The sequence below is a fragment of the Scyliorhinus torazame genome, chromosome 14 (genome assembly GCF_047496885.1).
Source record: "Scyliorhinus torazame isolate Kashiwa2021f chromosome 14, sScyTor2.1, whole genome shotgun sequence".
Taxonomy (NCBI): Eukaryota; Metazoa; Chordata; class Chondrichthyes; order Carcharhiniformes; family Scyliorhinidae; genus Scyliorhinus; species Scyliorhinus torazame.
The window spans coordinates 54885244-54912232 of NC_092720.1; the positions used below are offsets into that span (position 1 = coordinate 54885244).

At 47.1% G+C, this 26989-nt stretch overlaps 1 long non-coding RNA gene across 1 annotated transcript; it reads left to right on the plus strand.

The window, feature by feature from the left end:
• Positions 1–26653, plus strand: LOC140389743 (uncharacterized). Its single transcript, XR_011934468.1, has 2 exons — positions 1–62; positions 25125–26653. It is a non-coding gene; the product is annotated as an uncharacterized lncRNA (long non-coding RNA).
• Positions 26654–26989: the final 336 nt, after the last annotated feature.

Below are 26989 nucleotides of genomic sequence, written 5' to 3' on the forward strand. Positions count from 1 at the left end.
ATCGTTGCAGCCAAGGCTCCTGCCAGAAGCAGGTGGAGGCCTCATTAATGTATTTTAATTGGGTGAGTTGATGGATTTATGAGCTTTGATGCCATTTGTATTTCTGGGCACAAATCGATTACTTACAAGTTTAGAGACAAACATTTTGGGTGATACGCAAGGGCAACATCCGTTACTCTGAGGGAGAATGTTGCAGCAAGTTTGGGAAGATTCTTTGCTTGTATTAGATACTTTTATTTTACTATTTAGATAGTTTAAGATGCCTGCAGATGCTGTAAAATGTGAACTGTAAAGGGAATTTTGGCCTTGCACATTTTTTCTTCTGCAAATTATAATCTTTCAAGAAAAAGAATAGAAGAGGCGTAGGGAAAAGGAGCAATCAGAGCTGCAACAGGAGAGAAAGCAAATATAGTCAAAGGAAATATATTTACAGAGTGGCAGCACAATGCACCATCAAATTACCATGGGTAATGTGTGAATGCCTGAATGAGAGTTAAGTAGATGAGAAAAGGAAGGAAAGGTGCTCAAAGACCCTCGGAATGCAAGACTCCTAGATTGGCCTTCTCCTCGGCTGCTGCCATTGATATTGATGGAGGCGTCTATTGTGTTTGTATGGAGACAGAACCTTCTCCCTTCTGTTGTGTGACAGCCGTTCCTGCAAGTTGGAGTGGAAGTAGGTTCGTATGTGAGTGGCTGCAGGATTTTCAAGATATTGCGAGGCAGATCAGCACAGTGTATGTGATGACGGAACAGCAAGTGTGGTCAGGAAGAGTAATTGCTGTGAGGGCAGCTGTAGGTTTTGGGAGAACAAGGAGATGTAGTGGAGTAATCCATGCTGACTCGGGAGAGGCATGGGAAGCAGAGAAGAATTCATATTGCTGGGTCTTAAGTGGGGTTGTGTAAAGAGTAAGGGAGATATTATGGGGAGTCTTAGCTGGTAAAAAAAGTAAGTATTTTTCTTCACTGAATGAAGTTCGTGTGACAACACTAGTGACATTGAAACCTTCAGCCAGCAATCACTATGTCTATTGTTTTGACACAGCTTTCCTTTCACAGGGAAGAGTCTGTGGTGGTATGTATTAGGGGTAATACGGTACACCACGTGTCGACAGGCTATTGGTGGAGGGATGCCAGGTCCTGATAGGATCTGCCACCTACTGGACTCCACCCAGAAATGCCGGTATAAGAACCCAGCTTTTCCCTCCATTTCCCTCAGCAGCTGCATTCTGTAACCACGCTGCTGGGGATAAAGTTCTGCTTAATAAAGCCTTCAATTGACATTACCTCAACCTGCCTCGCATCATATTGACGGTGCTACAATTTATTAAGCAGAATTTAAATAGAAGAAAACGACTTGGGAACATGGAGCTCCGAATCACCCCGGAGTGCCTGCGCATCGCACCCCAAGCAGCTAACTCGACATCTGTTTTCAAGCACTGGCTGGCATGCTTTGAGGGCTACCTCCGAACGGCCCCCGGCACACTGACAGACGAACAAAAGATGCAGGTCCTCTATTCCAGGGTGAGTCCTGAAGTCTACTCCCTTATCGAGGACGAGGACGGATTCACCGGTGCCATCGCCACGCTGAAGGATATCTACATCCGGCCCGCCAACCAGGTTTTTGCTCGCTACCAGCTCGCCACACGATGGCAATTTGAAGGGGAATCGCTGGACGAGTTTTATAACGCCCTGCAGATCCTGGGTCGAAACTGCAACTGCCCGGCGGTAACAGCGAGTGAAGCAAATGGACGTATTAGTGAGAGGCAGCATGGTTTTGTGAAGGGGAGGTCGTGTCTCACTAACTTGATAGAGTTTTTCGAGGAGGTCACTAAGATGATTAATGCAGGTAGGGCAGTAGATGTTGTCTATATGGACTTCAGTAAGGCCTTTGACACGGTCCCTCATGGTAGACTAGTACAAAAGGTGAAGTCACACGGGATCAGGGGTGAGCTGGCAAGGTGGATACAGAACTGGCTAGGCCATAGAAGGCAGAGTAGCAATGGAAGGATGCTTTTCTCATTGGTTGGCTGTGACCAGTGGTGTTCCACAGGAATCAGTGCTGGGACCTTTGCTCTTTGTAGTATATATAAATGATTTGGAGGAAAATGTAACTGGTCTGATTAGTAAGTTTGCAGACGACACAAAGGTTGGTGGAATTGCGGATAGCGATGAGGACTGTCGGAGGATACAGCAGGATTTAGATTGTTTGGAGACTTGGGCGGAGAGATGGCAGATGGAGTTTAATCCGGACAAATGTGAGGTCATGCATTTTGGAAGGTCTAATGCAGGTAGGGAATATACAGTGAATGGTAGAACCCTCAAGAGTATTGAAAGTCAAAGAGATCTCGGAGTACAGGTCCACAGGTCATTGAAAGGGGCAACACAGGTGGAGAAGGTAGTCAAGAAGGCATACGGCATGCTTGCCTTCATTGGCCGGGGCATTGAGTATAAGAATTGGCAAGTCATGTTGCAGCTGTATAGAACCTTAGTTAGGCCACACTTGGAGTATAGTGTTCAATTCTGGTCGCCACACTACCAGAAGAATGTGGAGGCTTTAGAGAGGGTGCAGAAGAGATTTACCAGAATGTTGCCTGGCATGGAGGGCATTAGCTATGAGGAGCGGTTGAATAAACTCGGTTTGTTCTCACTGGAACGAAGGAGGTTGAGGGGAGACCTGATAGAGGTATACAAAATTATGAGGGGCATAGACAGAGTGGATAGTCAGAGGCTTTTCCCCAGGGTAGAGGGGTCAATTACTAGGGGGCATAGGTTTAAGGTGAGAGGGGCAAGGTTTAGAGTAGATGTACGAGGCAAGTTTTTTACGCAGAGGGTAGTGGGTGCCTGGAACTCGCTACCGGAGGAGGTGGTGGAAGCAGGGACGATAGTGACATTTAAGGGGCATCTTGACAAATACATGAATAGGATGGGAATAGAGGGATACGGACCCAGGAAGTGTAGAAGATTGTAGTTTAGTCGGGCAGCATGGTCGGCACGGGCTTGGAGGGCCGAAGGGCCTGTTCCTGTGCTGTACATTTCTTTGTTCTTTGTTCTTTGTTTGAACACACAGAGCTCCTGGTCTGCGATGCGTATGTGGCAGGTTTGGCCTCTTCCCAGATCCGCCAGAGGCTTCTGGAGAAAGAATCTCTGGGACTTACAGAAGCTCGGGCCCTGGCGGCATCCCTTGATGTGGCCTCGCGTAACGCCCGCGCCTACGCCCCCGACCGCACTACAGCCTCTTGGGCTCCGTGGACCCCCGCTGCGGTCGACTCTCCGACACCCCCCCCCTCCGCAAACCTGCGCGGCCAAAACACCAGACCAACCGGGGGGGCCCCGCTGCTATTTTTGTGGCCAGCCGAAACACCCTCGGCAGCGCTGCCCGGCCCGCGCGGCTACCTACAAAAGCTGCGGGAAGAAGGGCCACTACGCGACGGTGTGCAAGTCCCGCGGGGTCGCCGCTATCTCCGGGGAAGAAACGGGACCACAGACCCAGCCCCCCCAGTGATCCACGTGCGACCAACGGACGCTGCCATTTTGGACCCCGGACGCCACGCGTGCTCGATCCGTGGACGCCACCATCTTGGCTGAAGGACCCCGACACAGACGGCCACATACTGCCTGATTACGATGCTCAACTTCAACAACCACGTCTGGCTTCGACGACCCTCGACCAGTTGCGACCCCGGACGCTTCAGACTGCAACCGCTACAGTCCTAGTGAATGGCTACGAGACGCCGTGTCTTATCGACTCTGGGAGCACGGAGAGCTTCATTCATCCGGACACGGTAAGGCGCTGTTCCCTCGTAATTCGGCCAAGCACCCAGAAAATTTTCCTGGCGGTGGGATCCCACTCCGTTCAGATCACGGGGTTCTGCATCGCTAACCTAACGGTGCACGGGAGGGAGTTCCAAAATTACCGGCTGTATGTCCTCCCCCATCTCTGTGCGCCCACACTCCTAGGGTTGAACTTCCAATGCAACCTCCAGAGTTTAGCATTTAAATTTGGCGGCCCTATACCCCCACTGACTGTCTGCGGCCTCGCGACTCTCAAGGTTGAACCGCCTTCCTTGTTTGCGAACCTCACCCCGGATTGCAAACCTGTCGGCACAAGGAGCAGACGGTACAGCGCCCAGGACCGAGCATTTATCTGGTCTGAAGTCCAGAGGCTGCTGAAGGAAGGCTTCATCAAGGCTAGCAACAGTCCCTGGAGAGCCCAGGTGGTAGTCGTTAAGACCGGGGAGAAACAGAGGATGGTCATCGACTATAGTCAGACCATCAACAGGTACACTCAGCTAGATGCGTACCCTCTCCCCCGCATATCCGACATGGTCAATCGGATTGCACAGTACAAGGTCTTTTCCACCGTGGACCTCAAGTCCGCCTACCACCAGCTCCCCATCTGTCCCGGTGACCGCAACTATACTGCCTTCGAAGCAGACGGGCGGTTATATCACTTTTTAAGGGTTCCATTCGGCGTCACGAACGGAGTATCGGTCTCCCACGAGAGATGGACCGAATGGTTGACCAGCACGGTTTACGGGCCATGTTCCCGTATCTCGACAACGTCACCATCTGCGCCCACGACCAGCAGGACCACGACGCCAATCTCCAAAAATTCCTCCAGACCGCTCACGCCCTGAACCTCACTTACAACAAAGAAAAATGCGTGTTCCGCACCGATCGTCTAGCCATCCTGGGCTACGTAGTGCATAATGGAGTGATAGGCCCCGACCCTGAACGCATGCGCCCCCTCATGGAGTTCCCTCTCCCCCACTGTGCCAAAGCCCTGAAACGTTGCCTGGGCTTCTTTTCTTATTACGCCCAGTGGGTTCCACAATACGCCGACAAGGCCCGTGCGCTAATCCAGTCCACTACTTTTCCCCTGTCGACAGAGGCATGCCAGGCCTTTAGCCGCATCAAAGCGGATATCGCAAAGGCCACGATGCGCGCCATCGACGAGTCCCTCCCCTTCCAGGTCAAGAGCGACGCATCGGATGTAGCTCTGGCGGCCACCCTCAACCAAGCGGGCAGACCCGTGGCCTTCTTCTCCCGAACCCTCCATGCTTCAGAAATCCGTCACTCCTCAGTGGAAAAGGAGGCACAAGCAATAGTGGAAGCTGTGCGACACTGGAGGCATTACCTGGCCGGTAGGAGATTCACTCTCCTCACTGACCAACGGTCGGTTGCCTTCATGTTCGATAATGCACAGCGGGGCAAGATCAAGAACGACAAGATCTTGCGGTGGAAGATTGAACTCTCCACCTTCAATTATGAGATCTTGTACCGTCCCGGAAAGCTGAACGAGCCATCCGATGCCCTATCACGCGGCACATGTGCCAATGTACAAGTGGACCATCTACAAGCCCTCCACGCGGACCTCTGCCACCCGGGGGTCACTAGTTTCTACCACTTCCTTAAGGCCCGCAACCTCCCTTACTCCGTCGAGGACGTCCGAACAGTCACCAGAAACCGCCAGATCTGCGCTGAGTGCAAACCGCACTTTTTCAGGCCAGATAGAGCGCACCTGGTTAAGGCGTCTCGACCCTTTGAACGCCTCAGTTTGGATTTCAAAGGCCCCCTCCCCTCCACCGATCGCAACGCATACTTCCTGACCGTCATTGACGAATACTCCTGTTTCCCTTTCGCCATCCCCTGCCCCGACATGACAGCGTCCACGGTCATTAAAGCCCTCGGTACCATTTTTACACTGTTCGGTTTCCCCGACTATATCCACAGTGACAGGGGGTTCTCCTTTATGAGTGACGAACTGCGTCAATTCCTGCTCAGCAGGGGCATAGCCTCGAGCAGGACGACCAGTTACAACCCCCGGGGGAACGGGCAGGCAGAAAGGGAGAATGGAATGGTCTGGAAGGCCGTCCTGCTGGCCCTCCGGTCTAGGAGTCTCCCAATTTCCCGCTGGCAGGAAGTCCTCCTGGATGCCCTTCACTCTATCCGGTCCCTGCTGTGCACCACCACGAATCAAATGCCTCACGAGCGCCTCCTCCTCTTTCCTAGGAAGTCCTCCTCTGGAACGCCACTTCCGACCTGGCTAGCAGCTCCGAGACCCATTCTGCTCCGGAAACATGTGCGGGCGCACAAGTCAGATCCGTTGGTGGAACAGGTGCATCTCCTTCACGCCAACCCGCAATACGCCTATGTGGAGTACCCCGATGGCCGACAGGACACGGTCTCCCTGCGAGATCTGGCGCCCGCTGGAGCTACCCACACCCCCCAACGCCAATCACCACCTCCTCACTCCCGCCGGTTCATCCCGCAGCCACCCCCTTCCCGGGGGGTTCGGTTCTCCTCCCAGACCCGCCCAGGAGTAAGGACACAGGGGACAGCGCTACGCTCTCAGAGTCGACGGGACTCGAGCCAGCGCCATCACCACCACGCCCGAGACGATCGGAAAGGACAACCAGGGTGCCCATCCGGCTCATCGAATCACTTTAATTCTCAACATTTTCAGTTATTGTGTCTTGTTCTAGTTTTGGCATCATGCCGACCCTGTTTGGCCCGTTGGCCCAGTTTTCAGTTATTGTGTCTTGGTATAGTTATGGCATCATGCCGACCCTGTTTGGCCCGTTGGCCCAGTTGAAGCGATAATTTTGTGTTTTGTTCAAAGTTACGGCACAGTACCGACTCTGTAAACCCCTACCACCATGCAAACCACCATCCTGCCGGGTTCTTTTTCAACAAGGGGTGAATGTGGTGGTATGTATTAGGGGTAATACGGTACACCACGTGTCGACAGGCTATTGGTGGAGGGATGCCAGGCCCTGATAGGATCTGCCATCTACTGGACTCCACCCAGAAATGCCGGTATAAGAACCCAGCTTTTCCCTCCATTTCCCTCAGCAGTTGCATTCTGTAACCACGCTGCTGGGGATAAAGTTCTGCTTAATAAAGCCTTCAATTGACATTACCTCAACCTGCACGCGTCATATTGATGGTGCTACAGAGGCCAATTGTGCTATAAGAAAACCTGGATACTTGACTCAAAATCATTTTCTGTGCTTATGAGTTGTTCACTGTAATACCAGGCCTGAAGCAGCAGCTACCTCACTGAATTTGCTGCCTTCCCAAACAGCAAGCAGCCTAGAGGTCTGCCTTTTGGGTTGGTGCTTCTTATACAGGAGTATATTTCATATGTGGATCTTGATAGTGGGTGATGGTGGCTATTTTGCTGTGAGCAACACCAGGTAAGCCCCCTGCTATCTGAGATTGATTCATTCACATTTCCAGCAATGAGAATGCATTCGTTCACATTTCTAGCAAAGACAGTGCATTCAAACATTTTACACTGTATTAAGTGCGCAACTTTGAACTCAGCTGTTGCTTGTACATTAGGTGTAATTCTCCCATCTGGGCCTAAGGTCTGTGGCAGGGATGGGGCTGGGAAGTTTTTCCCGTTGCAGAGTTCAATGGTAAACCATGCCATATTTTCCAGGCCAACGTCATCCAGGGGTTGAGCACCGTATTCCGTGGCAGGGCAGGCTGGATTGTACGTGCCCCACCATCATATCTGGGTGCCGTATTGAAAAGGCATCCAACATCGCTAACCCACCATTGAAGAAAGAAGATGGATAATCAGGAACACTCTGAAGCTGGATGATCCACCTGCTGTGGTGGTCCAAGGTCGCTGGCAGTCTCCATCCCAAACTCTCCCATACTTTGGGAAGTCCCAGGTATTCTTCATGCAAGTCCTGACCTCTGCATGCCACATTGTGCCAGACGTGTTCTGGACTAGCTTGTTTGCCCGCTGGTGTCATGGAGAATTGGGTATGGGTGGAAGATTCTGGTCAGACCTTCATCTGCATTCCATTAGTGGGATGCAAATCAGTTTCACACCAGCTACCAATGGGTATGCTAATCTGCCATGGCGGGCACTGGCAGAAGATCCCATGGCAAATTCATGATTGGCGTGAATCAGTTTAGTAATAATAATGATCTTTATTGTCACAAGTAGGCTTACATTAACACTTCAATGAAGTTACTGTAAAAAGCCCCTAGTTGGCACATTCCGGCGCCAGTTCGGATAACAGAGGGAGAATTCAGAATGTCCAAATTACCGAGCAGCACGTCTTTTGGGACTTGTGGGAGGAAACCGGAGCACCCGGAGGAAACCCAGGCAGACACGGGGAGAACACGCAGACTCCACACAGACAGTGGCCCAAGCTGGGAATCGAACCTGGGGCCCTGGCACTGTGAAACAACAGTGCTAACCACTGTGCTACCGTGTTTGGGCCTCCAGCCGAATTATCAACCCCCTACAGGGAAGGTCGCAAAGCATAGCGGGAAAAATGGACAATACGAGATTCAGGCAGGCTCAGAGCCTGGAAATGTATACTTGAGAGTGGGGAATCCAGACGGTATCGAAACCCCAACCGATTAGCATTTGATGGCCCGATTAGCATTTGATGGCCCATCTCCACCAGACAACGGACTGGTACTTGAGCGACCGGTTCAGTCTCAGACATTTCGATGCCGCTCCCTGTACTAGGGATGCGTAAACAACAGGGTCAATGACCGCTTGCGACACGCCCTGCCATCAGGACACCCACACATTTTTTGGTTCGATTCGAACATAGTGATCTGGGATCACCCAATTAGTGGGGTCCAAACTGAAGGACCGCCCAAAACAGCGTGAAAACCCCCAAGCATAAAAAGAGAGTCCACCATGTGTTCGGCCTCTTTTGGACCTGCGCTCCGGCAACGTCCATCTCCAATCGCAGCACCACCAGAGGCAAGTTCAAGTTCAACGCCCACTACCAGACGGATGAGCCTAGCTGAGCAGCAGTTAATTCTACAGACCCGATAGATCCAGAATTGAACAACGGCCACTGTTCCTCTGACCTAAGCCAGGTGCCTGAAGTTAAGTACGGGTTGTCATAGTTGATAGGTGTAGTTTAACTAGCAGTGTTTATGTTGCATGACTAATTGTGTGTGTAAATAAAGTACCCTTGACCTTGAACTAACTAACTGGTGTTTGGCTCTTTGATCGATAGCCGGCTGAACCTTGTGGTGGTATCATTTGATACCTGGCGACTCTGAGCATTAGAATATAGATATCCAAAGGAAGGAGGGCCACCTCACTGACTGCCATATTTACAGTAGGTAAAAAAAGGCAACAGTTATTGGTGACTCTGGTGGTACTCGACACAGAAGTGACCGTGTCACTCCGAGAGAACCCACAAAATATTTGAAATAGAATCCAAATTGGCAAAGTAAAAGAAACCACAAACGAAACCAGTATCGATCAAACCTCCAAAATTCAGAAATGTGTAATTTGCATGAGTACTAGCAAAGGGATATACGGTAAACTCGATAGATTTTGTTGCGTAAAACTTTCGGGAGTTGTGTAAACCGGAAAATAGCTTGAGCCGTACCCGTGTTTGCACCACCGCTTTATTCCCCCTTGTTCCAAATTCCCGGTAGAGACAGAGATAATCGTAGGGATGGCAATGAAGGCAATGGAACGCCTTATCCATCCACAAGAGCCCGAGGTCGCAGCGACCAACAGAGCAGAACAGTGTCCCATATGGGAAGAAGAGATTAGGAAATACCTAAAGGGGAAAGGATGGCCCCTATGGTCGGAATTTTGCGCGAATGAGGAAACAGGTCCTGGCAGCATAGAACAGACTTGGTGGGACAGCCTGACCGAGATCCACAAAAAGAATTGGAGTAAGGTTCGTAAGCCGATGGCAATCGTGTCCTGCTTGGCACAATTGCGAGGCACAGAGGAGGTCATGAGGACGCTCCGTAGACAGCTTGAGGAGAAAGAAAGGAGTAGAGTGGGAAATGTTAGCGAGTGTGAGAGAGTAAACGAGCAGCTCCGGGAGCAGCTAGCGGTGAAGGACAAGGAGATGGATGATGTCAAGAGGGCACACCAATCTTGCCTTGCCCACCTCAGCAGCTTTCAGATTCAATACGATAAGGCCTACCAGGACACGCAATGTGCGGTACTGGTAAGAGAGGAAACAGAGAACCAGGTAGAACAGTTGAGGAAACAATGTGAGGATTTGAAGGCAGCCCTCCGAGCACTCCACAGTTCCACCACGGAACAGAGGCAGAGTTCGGTGGATCATGCCAAGAGCTGGCAGCAAATTGCAAGATTGCAATCACTGCTATCCGTTCAGAACGGGTTCAGAGATACCTTTGGCCCACAGCTAGATCAGGAAGACGGCCCCGATTGACAGGAACTTAGTGAAACGGCCCAACGGTACGTGAACGGGTCAGAAAACCAGAATAGAGCCCCCCAGGCACCGAAAATAAAAGCACCCGCACCACCGACTGCACAGGCAGCACCCAACCCAATGAACCCCATCACCACGCAGCGCAGAGTCACCTTGGAAGACCAACCCGATTTTGTGTACACCACCCCATTAACCATCACCCAGTTACGAGATGCCCGCGATAAAATTGAGACTTTCCACCCCACATCAGACCCACACCACTCTTTCGAACTAGTTAAGCAACAGACCCTCCTGTACGGTTTGGACGAGCAGGAAGAGGTAAAGCTCATAGTGATGTGCCTAGACCCGTCAGTTAGTTCAGCCCTTCCCGACCCACAAAATGTAGGAGGAGGTAGCCTCCAAGACATGAAAACAGCCATTTTAGTCACCATTGGCTACAATAGAGGAGATCCGGTAGAAGGACTCAACCGGTGCTGACAGAAAAAGGGAGAGCATCCAACAGCGTTTGCTGGACGCCTCTGGATCCACTTTACCGCTGTATTCGGTGAGTTAGCCCGCGCCCGTTTATCGGCAGACAATATGGCCAAATGGATCCGTACTCTAGTATCCCATGCCACAGAGGCAGGACAAAAGGCATGTGCCAACTATGACCCCTCAGACCCGGCCCACAATGAAGTGTGGGTACTGAAGCGATTATCCAGAGCTTGGGAACAGTCCCTACAGAGAAAGACAGAGCAGGAAAGAGTAGACGCCACAATGAATCCAGTAAGAACACACCAAGACTCCGCATGGGTAAATGAAGGCAGAAGTAACGCACAGCACCCTAAAGCACAGAAATGTTACAATTGTGGACACGAGGGACATTACGCACAAGAATGCAATGCCCCCCCAAAACAGCAACGGAATCAGCACGCAAATGCCCCCCCTAGAAACAATGCCAGACCCATCCACAGTGTTAGTGCTCGAGCAGATAATTTGGCCATAAATGGCACCGATTGACGGTGTTCGGGCTCCCCAACTTGGGTCTGCAATACCCTTTGGGAAAAGTCCGGAAGACCGGTAGTTGCAGGCACAGTCCGGGGACACCCAGTAGAGTTCCTTTGGGACACAGGAGGGTCCCGAACCATGTTAAACTCCTCCACGATGTACTAGCGAGATATATGGCCCACTACAGATACCATAACCCTTAGTGGCTTTACAGGTCACCTCCAGCAGGGACACATTACAGCCCCTGTGGATATCCAGATTGACAACATTAAAACAAAACACTCAGTCGTTTTGGCAGATTTACCCCAGACAGCAGAACACATCTTGGGAATAGATTTTATGAGTTCACACAACCTTTCGTTCGACCCCATAAATAGATGTGTGTGGAAAATGGCTAGAGCAGCATGAGCCCCCGCCACGCTCACAGTAGGAGACTACGCACACAGGATTAGCTCAGTGGGACAATACTGGTTTGATCCACAAACCATTACCACAGACAAAACGGTTAGAGAAGTCTTGAAAAGCCATAAAGCATTGTTTGCCTAGCACAATCACGACTGCGGCAAAATCCCAGGAGTGGTTAACATTACAGGTCCCGATCCTAAGCCCCAGAAACAATACGGCTTTCCCCAGCAAGCCGAGGGAGAGATAGCTAAAGTAATCCAGAGTCCATTAAACCAAGGAGTGATTCGACCCGTAGCATCAACGAACAATGCCCCGATTTAGCCTGTATGGAAACCAGATGGTTCATGGCGACTGACCATCGATTATAGGGAATTAAACAAAGTGACTCCGTTAGCAGTCCCCACCATTGCCACGAGTCCCAAGACCATGTTGAAACAGGGACTCCAGTCAAAATTTTTCACGGTATTGGACATCAGCAATGGCTTTTGGTCCATTCCACTGGACAAAATGTGCCAGTACAAGTTTGCGTTCACTTTCCAGGGACAGCAGTACACGTGGACGTGTCTTCCACAAGGCTTCCACAACTCCCCCTCCATTTTTCACGGACAATTGGTGAACGGCATTTCAAAATTTTCCCTACCTGTATGCCTTGTTCAGTATGTGGATGACTTGCTCCTACAGACTGACACCAAGGAAGAGCACATTTCGCTTCTTTCGGAATTATTAGGACTCCTCACAGAAATTGGATGCAAAATTAACCCCAAGAAGGCACAAATTCTCCAGGAAAAAGTCACTTATTTAGGTACGGTCATCATGCATGCTAAGCGTGAAATGGAACAAAAACGGATAGATTTGATTATAAAATTGCCCTTGTCCCAAAATGTTACAGCACTTCGGTCATTTTTAGGACTGGTGGGTTACTGCAGGCACCACATAGATGGTTTCGCCACAAAAGCAGCCACACTTTCCGAGCTCCTCAAGAAACAGGCCCCACGGATATGGTTCCCACAGCACACGGATGCCGTGGATGCATTGTAACACGCCCTAAGCACAGTCCCCGCTTTGCAAGCCCCAGATCCACACTCCCCATACGCGATAGAGGTAGCGACCACCGACTGACCCTTTCGGCCGTTCTCCTGCAGGAAAGGTACGATCGTTTAGGACCCGTAGTCTATGCCTCACGAGTTTTAGATCCAGTAGAGCAGGGATTCTCAGCCTGAGAAAGGGACCTGCTAGCAGTTTTCTGGACGGTACAGTACTTCTCGTACATAACCGAACTCAACCCCGTAACCATTCTGACCGAGCACACCCCGACACAGCTTTTATTGGACGGCAGACTAAAAGATGGCACAGTAAGCCAAATTCGAGAAGCACGATGGTCCCTACTCCTACAAGGACGCGACATTACCGTAAAATGGACAAAAACGCACACATTTCTGGCCGACAATTTACACTATGCAGGAACCCCACATGAGTACGAGATCATTGCACCCAAGCACAGCACAGGCCCCTTTGTTCCCAAATCGGTACCGAAAAAGACAGGCATCCGACCACAGACGACCCAGCCCACAGACAAAGCTCTGAAAATTTATGTAGATGGCTCCTCCACAGTTCTTGATGGAAAAAGAATCACAGGATGTGGGATTTATGTAGAGGACGCGCAGGGACGCGCTTTAGAAGAAATCACATTAAAATTGCCTGGACATTTAGGTTCGCAGCCAGCCGGGTTAGCAGCCATCACTTACATTGTCCAGCACCCCGATTCGTTCCCGACCCCAACAGACATATATTCAGACAGTTTGTACATCTGCAACAGCCTAACAGAATTCCTGCCCCTCTGAGAATCTAGAGGATTTATATCCGCCGACGGAAAACCCCTACCCTCAGCGCCACTGCTCAAACATATCCTCCAGACAGCGAAAGGTAGTAAGTACGGAATAGTCAAAGTTGGAAGTCACCACCGTTCCTCCCCACCCGGTAACGTGAAAGCTGACGCCCTAACGAAAGCAGGCTCACGACATGGCCACTTTTTGCAACCCCCCGAGAGTGCCCCAGTACACACGGTTCAGGTCTCACAGACCAACATTCAAGACTTAGCCCAAGCACAGAAAGAAGACGAGACACGAAAGGAAATTTTAAAAGGAAACTTCCCAGCTCCCTACGAAAAGTTTAAAGATACTTTAACGATCCATGAGGGAATCGTTTTAAAAGATGGTATTTATGTGGTCCCCACCCAGGACAGGAACAAGATCATTTGCAAATTTCATGACGGACATGGACACCATAGAACATAGAACATAGAACGATACGGCGCAGTACAGGCCCTTCGGTCCACGATGTTGCACCGACATGGGAAGTAAAAAAAAAACAAAAGCCATCTAACCTACACTATGCCATTATCATCCATATGCTTATCCAATAAACTTTTAAATGCCCTCAATGTTGGCGAGTTCACTACTGTTGCAGGCAGGGCATTCCACGGCCTCACCACTCTTTGCGTAAAGAACCTACCTCTGACCTCTGTCCTATATCTATTACCCCTCAGTTTAAGGCTATGTCCCCTCGTGCTAGCCATTTCCATCCGCGGGAGAAGGCTCTCACTGTCCACCCTATCTAACCCCCTGATCATTTTGTATGCCTCTATTAAATCTCCTCTTAACCTTCTTCTCTCTAACGAAAACAACCTCAAGTCCATCAGCCTTTCCTCATAAGATTTTCCCTCCATACCAGGCAACATCCTGGTAAATCTCCTCTGCACCCGTTCCAAAGCTTCCACGTCCTTCCTATAATAAGGTGACCTTATTATAATAAACTGTACGCAATACTCCAAATGCGGCCGTACCAGAGTTTTGTACAGCTGCAACATGACCTCATGACTCTGGAACTCAATCCCTCTACCAATAAAGGCCAACACTCCATAGGCCTTCTTCACAACCCTATCAACCTGGGTGGCAACTTTCAGGGATCTATGTACATGGACACCTAGATCCCTCTGCTCATCCACACTTCCAAGAATTTTACCATTAGCCAAATATTCCGCATTCCTGTTATTCCTTCCAAAGTGAATCACCTCACAATTCTCTACATTAAACTCCATTTGCCACCTCTCAGCCCAGCTCTGCAGCTTATCTATGTCCCTCTGTAACCTGCAACATCCTTCCGCACTGTCGACAACACCACCGACTTTAGTGTCGTCTGCAAATTTACTCACCCACCCTTCTGTGCCCTCCTCTAGGTCATTTATAAAAATGACAAACAGCAATGGCCCCAGAACTGATCCTTGTAGTACGCCACTTGTAACTGAACTCCATTCTGAACATTTCCCATCAACCACCATCCTCTGTCTTCTTTCAGCTGGCCAATTTCTGATCCAGATCTCTAAATCACCCTCAATCCCCAGCCTCCATATTTTCTGCAATAGCCTACCATGGGGAACCTTATCAAACGCTTTACTGAAATCCATATATGCCACATCAACTGCTCTACCCTCGTCTACCTGTTCAGTCACCTTCTCAAAGAACTCGATAAGGTTTGTGAGGCATGACCTACCCTTCACAAAGCCATGCTGACTATCCCTGATCATATTATTCCCATCTAGATGATTATAAATCTTGTCTCTTATAATCCCCTCCAAGACTTTACCCACAACAGACGTGAGGCTCACCGGTCTATAGTTGCCGGGGTTGTCTCTACTCCCCTTCTTGAACAAAGGGACCACATTTGCTATCCTCCAGTCCTCTGGCACTATTCCTGTAGCCAACGATGACATAAAAATCAAAGCCAAAGGCTCAGCAATCTCTTCCCTGGCTTCCCAGAGAATCCTAGGATAAATCCCATCAGGCCCCGGTGACTTATCTATTTTCAGCCTGTCCAGAATTGCCAACACCTCTTCCCTACGTACCTCAATGCCATCTATTCTAATAGCCTGGGTCTCAGCATTCTCCTCCACAACATTCTCTTTTTCCTGAGTGAATACTGACGAAAAATATTCATTTAGTATCTCGCCTATCTCTTTAGACTCCACACACAACTTCCCATCCCTGTCCTTGACTGGCCCTACTCTTACCCTAGTCATTCTTTTATTCCTGACATACCTATAGAAAGCTTTTGGGTTTTCCTTGATCCTACCTGCCAAGGGTTAGAATCCACCCTTGCCCACCTCAGACTTCTCTGCTGGTGGTGGCCTGATTTAAAAACCGACGTATCTCATTACATTGAGAATTGCTTGATTTGCGCACAGAACAACTTGGACGGATATGCGAAGAAAGCCCAGCTAAGACACAACCACCCTGTTAATGGCCCGTGGACAAACTTGCAGTTGGACTATATTGGTCCCCTCCCCACCCCCTGCAGAAATGGATACAAATATGTGTTGGTTGTCATCGACACATTCACGAAATGGGTAGAAGTTTTCCCTTCACGAACAAATATGGCCAAAGCCATGGCAAAAATTCTAACTGAGTAAATTGTCACCAGATGGGGACTCCCCCATAGTATTGAGTCGGACCAAGGTTCGCACTTCACAGGCAGGGTCATGAATAATGTCATGACGATTTTTGTCATAAAACAGAAGTTTCACATTGCCTATCACCCGCAGTCCAGCGGCATTGTGGAACGCATGAATCGGACACTAAAGGCCACACTTAGAAAAATGGTACAGCAGCATAATACGACATGGGACACAGTGCTCCCATTCACACTGATGTTTATTAGAAACACGGTGTCGAGGTTGACAGGTTACACCCCCCATACCCTCATGACCGGAGGACCCATGAAGGGTACCGAGTATTTATTTGGACTTGATTTGGCCAGCTCCGCAGTAACCGCCCTGACCCACGAGAAAGTGGTCCAAAACATGTTGGAGACTATTAAAGCAGCACAGCTCGCTGCAGCTGTTCGACTAGGCGCTAAACAAAAGCAGAGTAAGACCTGCTTTGATAAGACAGTACACACAACATAGTATACAGTCGGACAGCAAGCCATGATCTCCCTCTACAACCCCAGCTCATTCCTCTCCCCTAAATTTGCAGGACCCTATTGAATCTCTGACAAAGTAAGCCCCTCAGCTTAAAAAATCACATATCCTAACGGAAAGTCAGGATGGTTCCATGTAAACCAGCTTAAGGTGCAGCCACTCGCACCACCTCTCATTGGCAATGGCAGACAACGGAGACCCACCCACTGACAACCCAATCCCACCCTCCCCCAACAGCGACAGCACGTCCACAGACACGACCTTGATCCCGCCCCCAGAGTCAAATTTCACCCTAACGCTTGATTCGGTTGCTAGCAACAGCAATAGCGACAGCGACAGCACAACTGATGCCCTTGATAGACCCGAACAATGGAAACACAGACCAGGCCCCAGTCACTATGGCCCCAGTGACACTGACCACGATATGTTCAGCCCCTTAGAGACAATTTATTTTCCCTTACCGGAACCTGACCCACCACCCGACGATAGCGACACCCCCCTTGCCCCTACCGCCCTACAGAATTCGAAACATTGGCACCGCGACAATTCCTGTCGCCTGACACGGAATGAAGAGATGGACCCCACATCGGCACATGCCGCATTGACCCTAAAACTCCAGGCACTAGTTTGGCACCCGGGAGATGGTAATGACTCCGAGACCCTTTTTGGAATGGAACCTTGAGGTGTCCAGATGATGAGAGAAAGGAACCAAATTAGATTTACGGTGTCCTATTCCCTGATGGAACCTGCCCGCTTTCTTCTTCAGTTTGGTCAGCCAAGCTCGGGTAGTGGAGCTACGGCACTGATCACTGCCCTACCCGGGGAGTCCACCGATTCTTGGCCTGCCACGGATCATACGCACCCCATTCGGAGAATTGTTTTCGAAACTCTTTTGCTGTTCTTTTTACAACTGTGGTTTAAAGAATGCACTTTTGACACAACTTTTGTTCCCTTTCTGGCGACCCTTCGGTTGCTATCCCCCACCTGCTATTTACATGTTCAAGTCATTTGGTTGAAACGAATTTGCAGAGGACGGAGAAATTGTCCGTCCACTCAGCCCATCAAACACTGGCTGCGGGAGTGCTCGCACTGTGACAGAATTTTTCCCGGATTTCTTGTCTCCCAAATGGTTGTTTTAAAAAAAATAATAAGGGAGTCACATATGGTGATGATTCTAAGTGGGAAATTGATGATCAGGAGAAACAGACAGACAGACAAGATATTAAGCAACAAGATAATAACAGATATGCTTGTACCCCCAGGAAGATACGGAGATACCTGAAGGCAGAGAAAAGTACGGACAAGATGAAGACGAACCTGATGATCTGCATCATGATCGTCGTTGGATCAATACAGTTGTGCGCGTTACCCACCCCCACACCCCTCACCACACAGGCCCTAAACATTACGACCCAACACAACACCCCTAGCCCGGACACTACACCACACATAGACACAGCCACTGATACCCCTACATGGTGTGAGAATATCATAAAATGGTACTCCCTGTTATACACAGTAGAAGCCCTACTGGTGATAGCTATACTGTGCAGTGTCATCCAGACGATCAGACTTTGGAAATGGAGAAGGAGAGCCTCCCGCCCTCCAGTATACACACTTAGAGCCCCTTACCTCGGACTCCAGCAAACCCCACACTCTTTCTGAACCCTTCCTCCCTAATAAATTCCGCGGTTATTGTTTTAATAAAGTTACTTTCTTTGTACATAGACATTAGTGATAAGTAAGAATGTGATGCTGCTATTGGTTATTTTGTATTGTAAGATAAGTTCTTTGATTATTAGATAGCAGCATGAGTGTAGTCTAGTTAGAGGCAGTTAGAGGTTCCTTTTTTTTGTGTAAAGAGACTGAATAGTATGTTTGAATGTTAAATGCCCCCTTAAAATTCTTAGAGATATGTGTTGTATTAGAGAAACTTAGATAAATATTTTGACCCATAGGACAGAGTAGGGTAGAACCTGTCCTTGATTGAGGGTACCCGGCATGTCAGAGAACAGGCGACGATCCAGTAGTGTGATCCTCACCGCTTCCATCTGGGATGGCCACTTACAACCAGGAACAGGGAAGGTCGCAAAGCATAGTGGGAAAAATGGACAATGCGAGATTCAGGCAGGCTCAGAGCCTGAATGTATATTTGCGATTGGGGAATCCAGACAGTATCGAAACCCCAACCGATTAGCATTTGATGGACCGATTAGCATTTGATGGCCCATCTCCACCAGACAACGGACTGGTACTTGAGCGACCGGTACAGTCCCAGACATTTTGGTGCCGCTCCCTGTACTAGGGAAGCGTAAACAACAGGGTCAATGACCGCTTGCGACACGCCCAGCCATCCCACCCATTTATTGGTTCGATTCGAACATAGTGATGAGGGATCACCCAATTAGTGGGGTCCAAACTGAAGGACCGCCCAAAAGAGCATGAAAACCCCCAAGAATAAAAAGAGAGTCCACCATGTGTTCGGCCTCTTTTGGACCTGGCGCTCCGGCAAAGTCCATCTCCAATCGCAGCACCACCAGAGGCAAGTTCAAGTTCAACTCCCGCTACCAGACGGATGAGCCTAGCTGAGCAGCAGTTACTTCTACAGACCGATAGATCCAGAATCGAACAACGGCCACTGTTTCTCTGACCTAAGCCGGGTGCCTGAAGTTAAGTACAGGTTGTCATAGTTGATAGGTGTAGTTTAACTAGTAGTGTTTATGTTGCATGTGTGTAAATAAGTACGCTTGACCTTGAACTAACCAATTGGTGTTTGGCTCTTTGATCGATAGCCGGTTGAACCTTGTGGTGGTATCATTTGATACCTGGCGACTCTGAGCATTAGAATATTGATATCCAAAGGAAGGAGGGCAACCTCACTGACTGCCATATTTACAGTAGGTAAAAAAAGGCAACCCCCCCCCAACACCCACACCCACCACCCGTTATCAAACTCTCCAGTGGAGACATGGGAGAATTCTACCTATAGGATGTAAGTGCCTGAAAAATAATATACATTTGTGGCAGGAAACATCAATGTATTATAAGGTATGATACTGAGTCAAACAGGGTAGAAAGGTTTCAGGTTCATTATTCTGTTGCACAAACTCAGCTCGTTTTCATTTTCTATGTGGCAGTGGGGGGAGTGCTGCTACAATTAAAGTTGGTGTTTCTGAGCTGGAGAAAGCAAATGTTAGACAAAATTCTCACATCAGTTGATATTACACATTTATGGATGACGAGTGAGGGGAAATTCGCTCAACTACCCTCCCCCACATTTCGATAGTTTACCAAAATCAAATGAAACATTTCTGGGAGTCTCTGTAGCCTTGACCATGACTCCAAATAGGAAGCCTGGTTAGGGAGAAAATGAAACTTTCTGTATAAGTGGACCTTTGGTGCTGACAATCTGATTCCTAAACCTGTTAACGTAACACTGGGCGGAATCTTATTATAGTTTTTCAGTGTCAGGCTCAGACTGAAAACAGACATGTAGCTCTCCAGTTGCACAGACCACTTTTCACTCCAGATCTTGATCCTCATTTAAAGAAAGAAAATGGTTTACGCTGTCACTCTTGCAGGGCGAGACCTGATAGGCTGGGAACCGGCTTTACAGAGATCAGGTCACCATCTTTAAAGGGGCTCTTGATCAGCACTGAAACCAAACGGCCCCAGTCCACACCACAGAGCTATCAGGGTCAACCCCGGGAGCCAGAGGGTGGTGAATCTGTGGAACTCATTGCCGCAGAAGGCTGTGGAGGCCTAGTCACTGAGTGTCTTTAAGAAAGAGATAGATAGGTTCTTGATTGATAAGGCGATCAAGTATATGGGAGAAGGCAGGAGAATGGGGATGAGAAATACATCAGCCATGATAGAATGGCCGATCAGACTCAAAGGGCCGAATGGCCTAATTCTGCTCCTATGTCTTATGGTCTTAAGGTCTAATCCCCCCTGACAATCATCGGTGGCAGTCTCCTCCACTCTCTGACAATCATCACCGACATTCCCCCCACGCCCCAGATAATCAGCAGCAGCATACCCCCCAGACAATTATCGCTGGCATTCCCCACCCCCCTGACAATCATCGCCGGCATTCCCCTCCACTCCCTGACAATAATCGCTGGCATTCCCCCCACTGCAGCTAATCATCGCCACCATTCCTCTCCCCCCCCCACTGGAGCCTACTCCTGGCACTACTGCCTCACTGGTTGGTACTGTCAGTTTGGCACTGTGCCAACCTAGTGCTAACCTGTGCCGGGAGAAGTGCTGGTACACTGACCGGACATGTCGTCACCTCCCCACCCCCTCCTCCTCGGGGCTATTCCTACCTCTGTACCGCTGCAGGGCTCCCCTCGACTGATTCTCGTTTGGCTAAACCTGTTGCAACCCTCCCTGATTTGACGTTACATCGGCAAGGTATAAATATTTAGTGAGGGGGATGTGATGAGGGGCCCATTTAAAAATATTTGATTTCATTAAAATCTATTTAAATTAGGATCATGCCCTTATGGGTGTGAACCTTGTGCCGGTACCGAGTGGCATGGGGCCAGGGAAATCGGGAAATGCATTCGCTCCGGGTAGAATCACGTTTCCCGATTCTCTTCGGATTTCCCACCCGCGTCGCCAATCCCGCACACGGCTAGTGCAGGCTCAAAATAGCCCCCATAGTCTTTTAGCCATAACATGCATGTAGTTGGCTGGCCTAACTTTCATTGTAGCTGCCGAGGAATCACATTTGTTCAAAAACCTTTCTTGTCTTTATTTTATGGTTGAAGTGAAGGTACACGAGTAGATCCTTCTCCTTGTTAAATATGCGAAAGCCTTTATGAAGAGTGCTGTATTTTTCAGACAACCATAAACAAAGTGCATTTAACCTCAAGGCAAACTGAATTCAGAAACTTCATAAAGGGAGTTGTGTCAGAATGTTACCATCTGGTAACTTGGACCTTCATCAACCAGTAACAAACCTCAGCTGTCAACCACACACCTCCCCCTGTCAATCTAGAGGTGAGTGTAAAGCCTCAAGAATGCAATTAAGTATAAATTAGGATCACTACCAAACTGGCAGGCATGTTTTGCTGCCACTGATGAAAATCCAAGATATGAAACCATAAACTTTTGGACATCCTGAGATATTTAAACTTCAGCAACAGGCTGAGAGAAGAAAACCATGAAAGCAATGATTGTTTCAATCTCAGCAATTATTAAATAAACGTCTCGATCTTTTGTATAGAGAGGCAGTTGTGAGAATTCCTTTGCACATCAAAATAAATATATAGTCATGATCTGATAATGCATTTCCTGGTGTCAATGTAATTCATCCCCTTTCTATTCTAATGCTTAGGGTCTAGTAAAACAATTGTGGGAATAGGAATTAGTTATAAACACAGGACCTAATTGGTTATCTATAGTCACGCTTGATGAAACAGTGCATGATTGATTTCAATATCTACTGAATGGAAAGAATATTTTATCCCATTGACCGGACTTAGAAAAGGTATTAATTTGAATTTTAAATCCTATTAGTGTACCATCACTTGAACACACAATTATAACATGTATTTGCAGCTACTTTTGGACTTGGCCTAAAGGGTCAGACACATCTTCTCTGTGAGAAAACAAACAATTAATTTAGTATCAAAATGTAATAGAATAAGACCATGTCAGGGCTTGGCTATTGTTCTGTGGGAATTAACTTTTGCAGGTCACATGTCACTGGTCAATGACCCCAAGCTACATAGGGTCAGGGATCAGGGAGAGAGTACACTCAGTTATTTGCTGTGTTACTGCACCCAGCAAATGCTCATTCTTTTACTGGAATAAACACAAAAGATTTAAATTCTTGGATATGTTTAAGCAATTTATTTTGGCAAATGTGTTGTTTGTTGATTTAATAAATATTTTCCGATGGTAATTGAATTGCAAATAACAGATTTAAATTGTACTTGATGTTATCGTCCCAAAAAAAGTGGGCAAGTTATATCAGATCAGTATCGTGTATAAAAAGGCTATTACCGCTACTGCAAGCTGAAAGTGCTGTGGGTTGCCACATTTAACACGCAGGTTCAAAGTAAATGGAGAACAGGTTTAGTTCAAATGAACAACAGGAGAGCAATAATCTCAAATTTTCATGAATGATTAATATATTTGTAAATCCATTTTGATTTGTCAATTATTTGCATCTGAAAAAACATTACTGGAACGAAGTAAATCTCATAGGATTAAAATATAACAGTGTTATTACCTTGGTCTCAATGTGCAATTATACTCAGGAAAGTAATCAATCGGTTGGTATTGAGAATGTATGATAAAGTTTGAAGTTGAATTAATTCATACAATTGATTCAGTGTAATTTTGCTATTTCACACTGTCCCTCTTTCATTCTATCTTAATCATTATTTTTGTGGAAAAGAAAATTATATTTCCTTGGATGTCTAATTTTGTTTACATTTAGTTTTGTAGCGCTACATTTGACACATGACTGCATTATTAAGTACGCTTTAGCAATTATGGTATGTTGTAAAATGCTTCAGGCTATGTTCTCCAACTATTAGAAAAGCTGCCACATGTCTTAATTGTATACCTAGTTAAACTTTAACATTCCTTTCCAGCCCATGACTTTTGCTTGAAAAGCCTTTAAAAGTCCTGACAGCAGCCATTTGCATTCTCTTTGGTCCATGGTACCGACAGGCTGACAAAGTCTAAAAAGGTCCTTGAAAATGTAGATGACATCATATTCAGGCACTACTGATTGATTAAGGGCTTTTGTTGCTACATTGACCCATGAATAACTGATGTTCTTGACCACTTCAGCCTAGGACTATCAACACTGCTTTCATAAAAGTCAGCCCAGTTTGCAGTGAAATGCTAGGCCTACGAACTGTAAACGCTGAGAACAAGGTGCCAAATTTAATCACATGGAGTTATGCTGGGTGGAATGAGTGCTCCGTGGTTCCAGTTCGATTGTGAATTTTCACCTCTTGCAAATTAGCTTTGCAGGAAAAGTTTAGTTTAAACTTACAAAATTGGCATTATTGTTCCTGGGGTGGAGCGGGAAATCAAAGTGAGGTCTCTTCTAATTATTATCAAGTACTCCTTCTGGAAAGTACATGTTTGTGGATATTGCGTAAGAATAGGATTGAGTTTGGCTATGATAATCTTGCGTTGTTAATAGGCCCTAGAGAGTGGTTTGTGTCAGTGTAAAATATTCAGTTGCAGAAGTTAGTAGAAGGGGAGAGTGTGAAAGAAGTTAAATTTAGTATTGCTTACATTATCAAACAATTTAGCAGAAATGAAAAATATTGACCTCATATCCAAATGTTCACTCAAAAACATCTCTGACTATTTGTAAGTGCAGGCTTAGTATACGATACAAACATTCCTGGTAGGTTGAGCACCGCTATACCATATTGATATTGGACTGATATCTGTTTGTATGATCAGTATGATCAAATTCATTGAACTAACATATTTCCAATATAGTGAATTGCGGACAGAAGATTAGTAATTATTGTGCCACCTGATTATATTGAAGACATCTGTGATTTGGACCACCCTTACCTCCTGGCTGACTGAAAGTGTGTTGAGGTGGGAAGCCAACAGGAAGGGGAACACATCGAACCGACTTTCCAAAGCATGATTTTTCTGTTGTAAAATAAACTTGATAAGTGCAAACACTACAGAATAAATCATTCCCATATTATCTCATGCATACTAAAGCAGAAATTCTAATAATGAAAAATCTTGAGTAAATATTTTCCATCTTCAATGTAAAATGTTGAGAAAATGGATATATTTTAGAAGTTTCATCTTATAGAGCAGGAAAAGGAACAAGACATAGCCTAAAATGAACACCTTTTTGATTGGACTATGTATATACATGCATACACAGCAGAACATCATATAATGCAAAAATCATATTAAATCAGGATAATAGTGGTCTGGGATTTGCTTTGGACGAGTGCTAGCAGTTTACTGATGGAGATCAGCACCATTTCTGGCTGCTTTTGTTCCCCTCTTCTGGTGGAAATGTTTAAATATCCAGTCAGCAATCTTCTGAGCGAATGGTATTTTTGATCCTGATAGCAGGCATTGGAGAAAAAGGCAGTGTGGCAAATGGATGGGTGTATCTTTTTGAAATATTGGCATAGATTTTCACCCACTTTGTCTGGAGGGAGTGGGGTGAGGGAATTTTGACATTAAAATCGATATAATTCACTTATGGCCCATTTCCCATTGTAATCGCACCAGCTGCCATTTTAACTCCTAATTTCATTTCGGTGACGGCGATACGGAAGTGCATGAATCCTGTGATCTTGTAACTGTGATTTTAACTTAATCCCAACCTGCTGAGTAAAACCCCTCAGGGTTGACCATAGGAACTGTCTGACTCACTAACTGAAAGCACCTCTTACATAGCAAGCAGGCACCAAGATCATAGATGTGTTAATGTGCTTACTGGATTTCCAAGTCATTATTGCTGCTTTTGATTATTTCTTTCCTTACTCAATCTGATTAAGCTCTCGTAATCTATCATGTCTGCCATTTTTGCTTAATTCCTTTAGATGGAAGGTCAGCGAGAAGCAACAATCAGAATGAGCAGCAACTGGGTGTGTCAGACTGGAGGTGAAGGGTGAGAGGAGCTGTTCTTGAGGGTCTTATGCACCTCGCAGAACCCATAGATCTAGAGTCACTTACCTGCACGTGACTGAGGAGTACTGCAACAGGGGTCGGCTCTTCACCAGGCAGGTTATCGTTTAACTCTGCATTTCCTGCATTATGATCTGCTGCCTGCTGGACGAGGGTGCCATGCCTGGTCAGAGGTAGTTAAAGTCACCACTGCTTTTAATTTCTGTGACAAAACCATCTCCCAGTCTGCAGTGCACAGCTGCACCAAACCAGTCACTGATGTTCTGTTTGCCAGTACCACCTAATACATCAACTTTCCTGTGGACACTTAATAGGAGAGAGATTTGGAATACGTGACAGTGGCTGACTCCCATTGTTCCCAGGGAATTACAGACTGTTCTCAAGTCGCCATCAAGGCAGCAGAAGTCAAGTTGTTAGCTTTAATCATCAAGAAATGTTGTCTCTCCATTAATATTCAGCTGTGCGCCCACAGCAGGAGGATTGTACATATTGCCAGTTTCAAGACAACTATCATAATATCTTGGATAAGGCTTACTCATAACAAAATGGTTTATGCCACTCCTCTGTAACTCCATGACCCCATAATAGCTCATGTACAGCTCAGATACAATCAGTTATGGGACCACCAGGAGCATCATTGAGTATGTTATGCATTATATAAGCAAAGAATCAGGTTCCTGGGACCTTCCTACAAAATTCCTCACAAAAGGTTTGTTGTATTAATGTAATATTCTGCTTATTGCATAACATGGCAACGAGATGACTATAGTTAGGGGAGTCAAAGCAACTGGATATCATCACCTTACCAGGGTGAATTGGGTGAAGATAAAAATGAAGGAGGACTTGTGCAATGCGTTGCCAGAAAAACCAAGGCTCAATTGTTAGCACTTCCAGCATCCTAATGCACTGAAAAGTGGCAGAAGGTCCTTTTGTTTCAACAGACATTGTTATCCTCTTTCCAAATCTCTTAATCCTACAGAAACATAATTTAAGACACAGACATAGGTCATTCCTTAACCTTCAATCCAGTCAGATGACTTTAATTTCAATGGCTTACTGGCAATATAGAGAAACTGTTATAAAACAAACATTGCTTTCCAATACGCCAAATGTGATCAAGGCAATTCATTTAATGTCAAACACAATAATTGGCATGAATTTATTTCCCAATCAAATATCAATCATTGCGTATTTCTTAAAAGAAGATTTACTAACTCAACCAGTCCAACAAGGTGCTTCCAAATAGCCTCAGCAAAGCTGGTGGGTGGGATGCCATAAATGCTTGAGGCCTGTGGCTTCTGGTTGCTCGAGACATTTGAGGACACAATTGTGTATTGTTGGACTTTGGTACCCGCTGACTCAATTGGCTTTCCAGCATAGTTGTGGATGTTGTCAAGATGAATAGTTGTGCATTTCTCTGAAATACATGAAAGAATGCAATGTGTTGTTGTGTGTACTTTCTCATTCTTTCCTCCTCTGATAGAATATTGGAAGGATTGCAGGCTGAATTTTTTTTTAAACTTGTGAAATATCATGAACACTCCTTCAACAGCCAGCAGGTCCTAGAGTGGGACTTGAACCTGGATGCTTCTGGCCCAATGCCAGGAGCCACAATATTTCCCAGGGTGCAATAGTCAGAAATCCTGCTGAGATAAGCTTCCAGCCTCAAACTCTTCACTCACACAATGCTGGAAGGGCCACTGATTACCAGAACATTTGTGCTTCAGATGGGGAGGATCATCAAGTTGAATATTCCTGCCCCTGTCTTAACTTCTCTCCC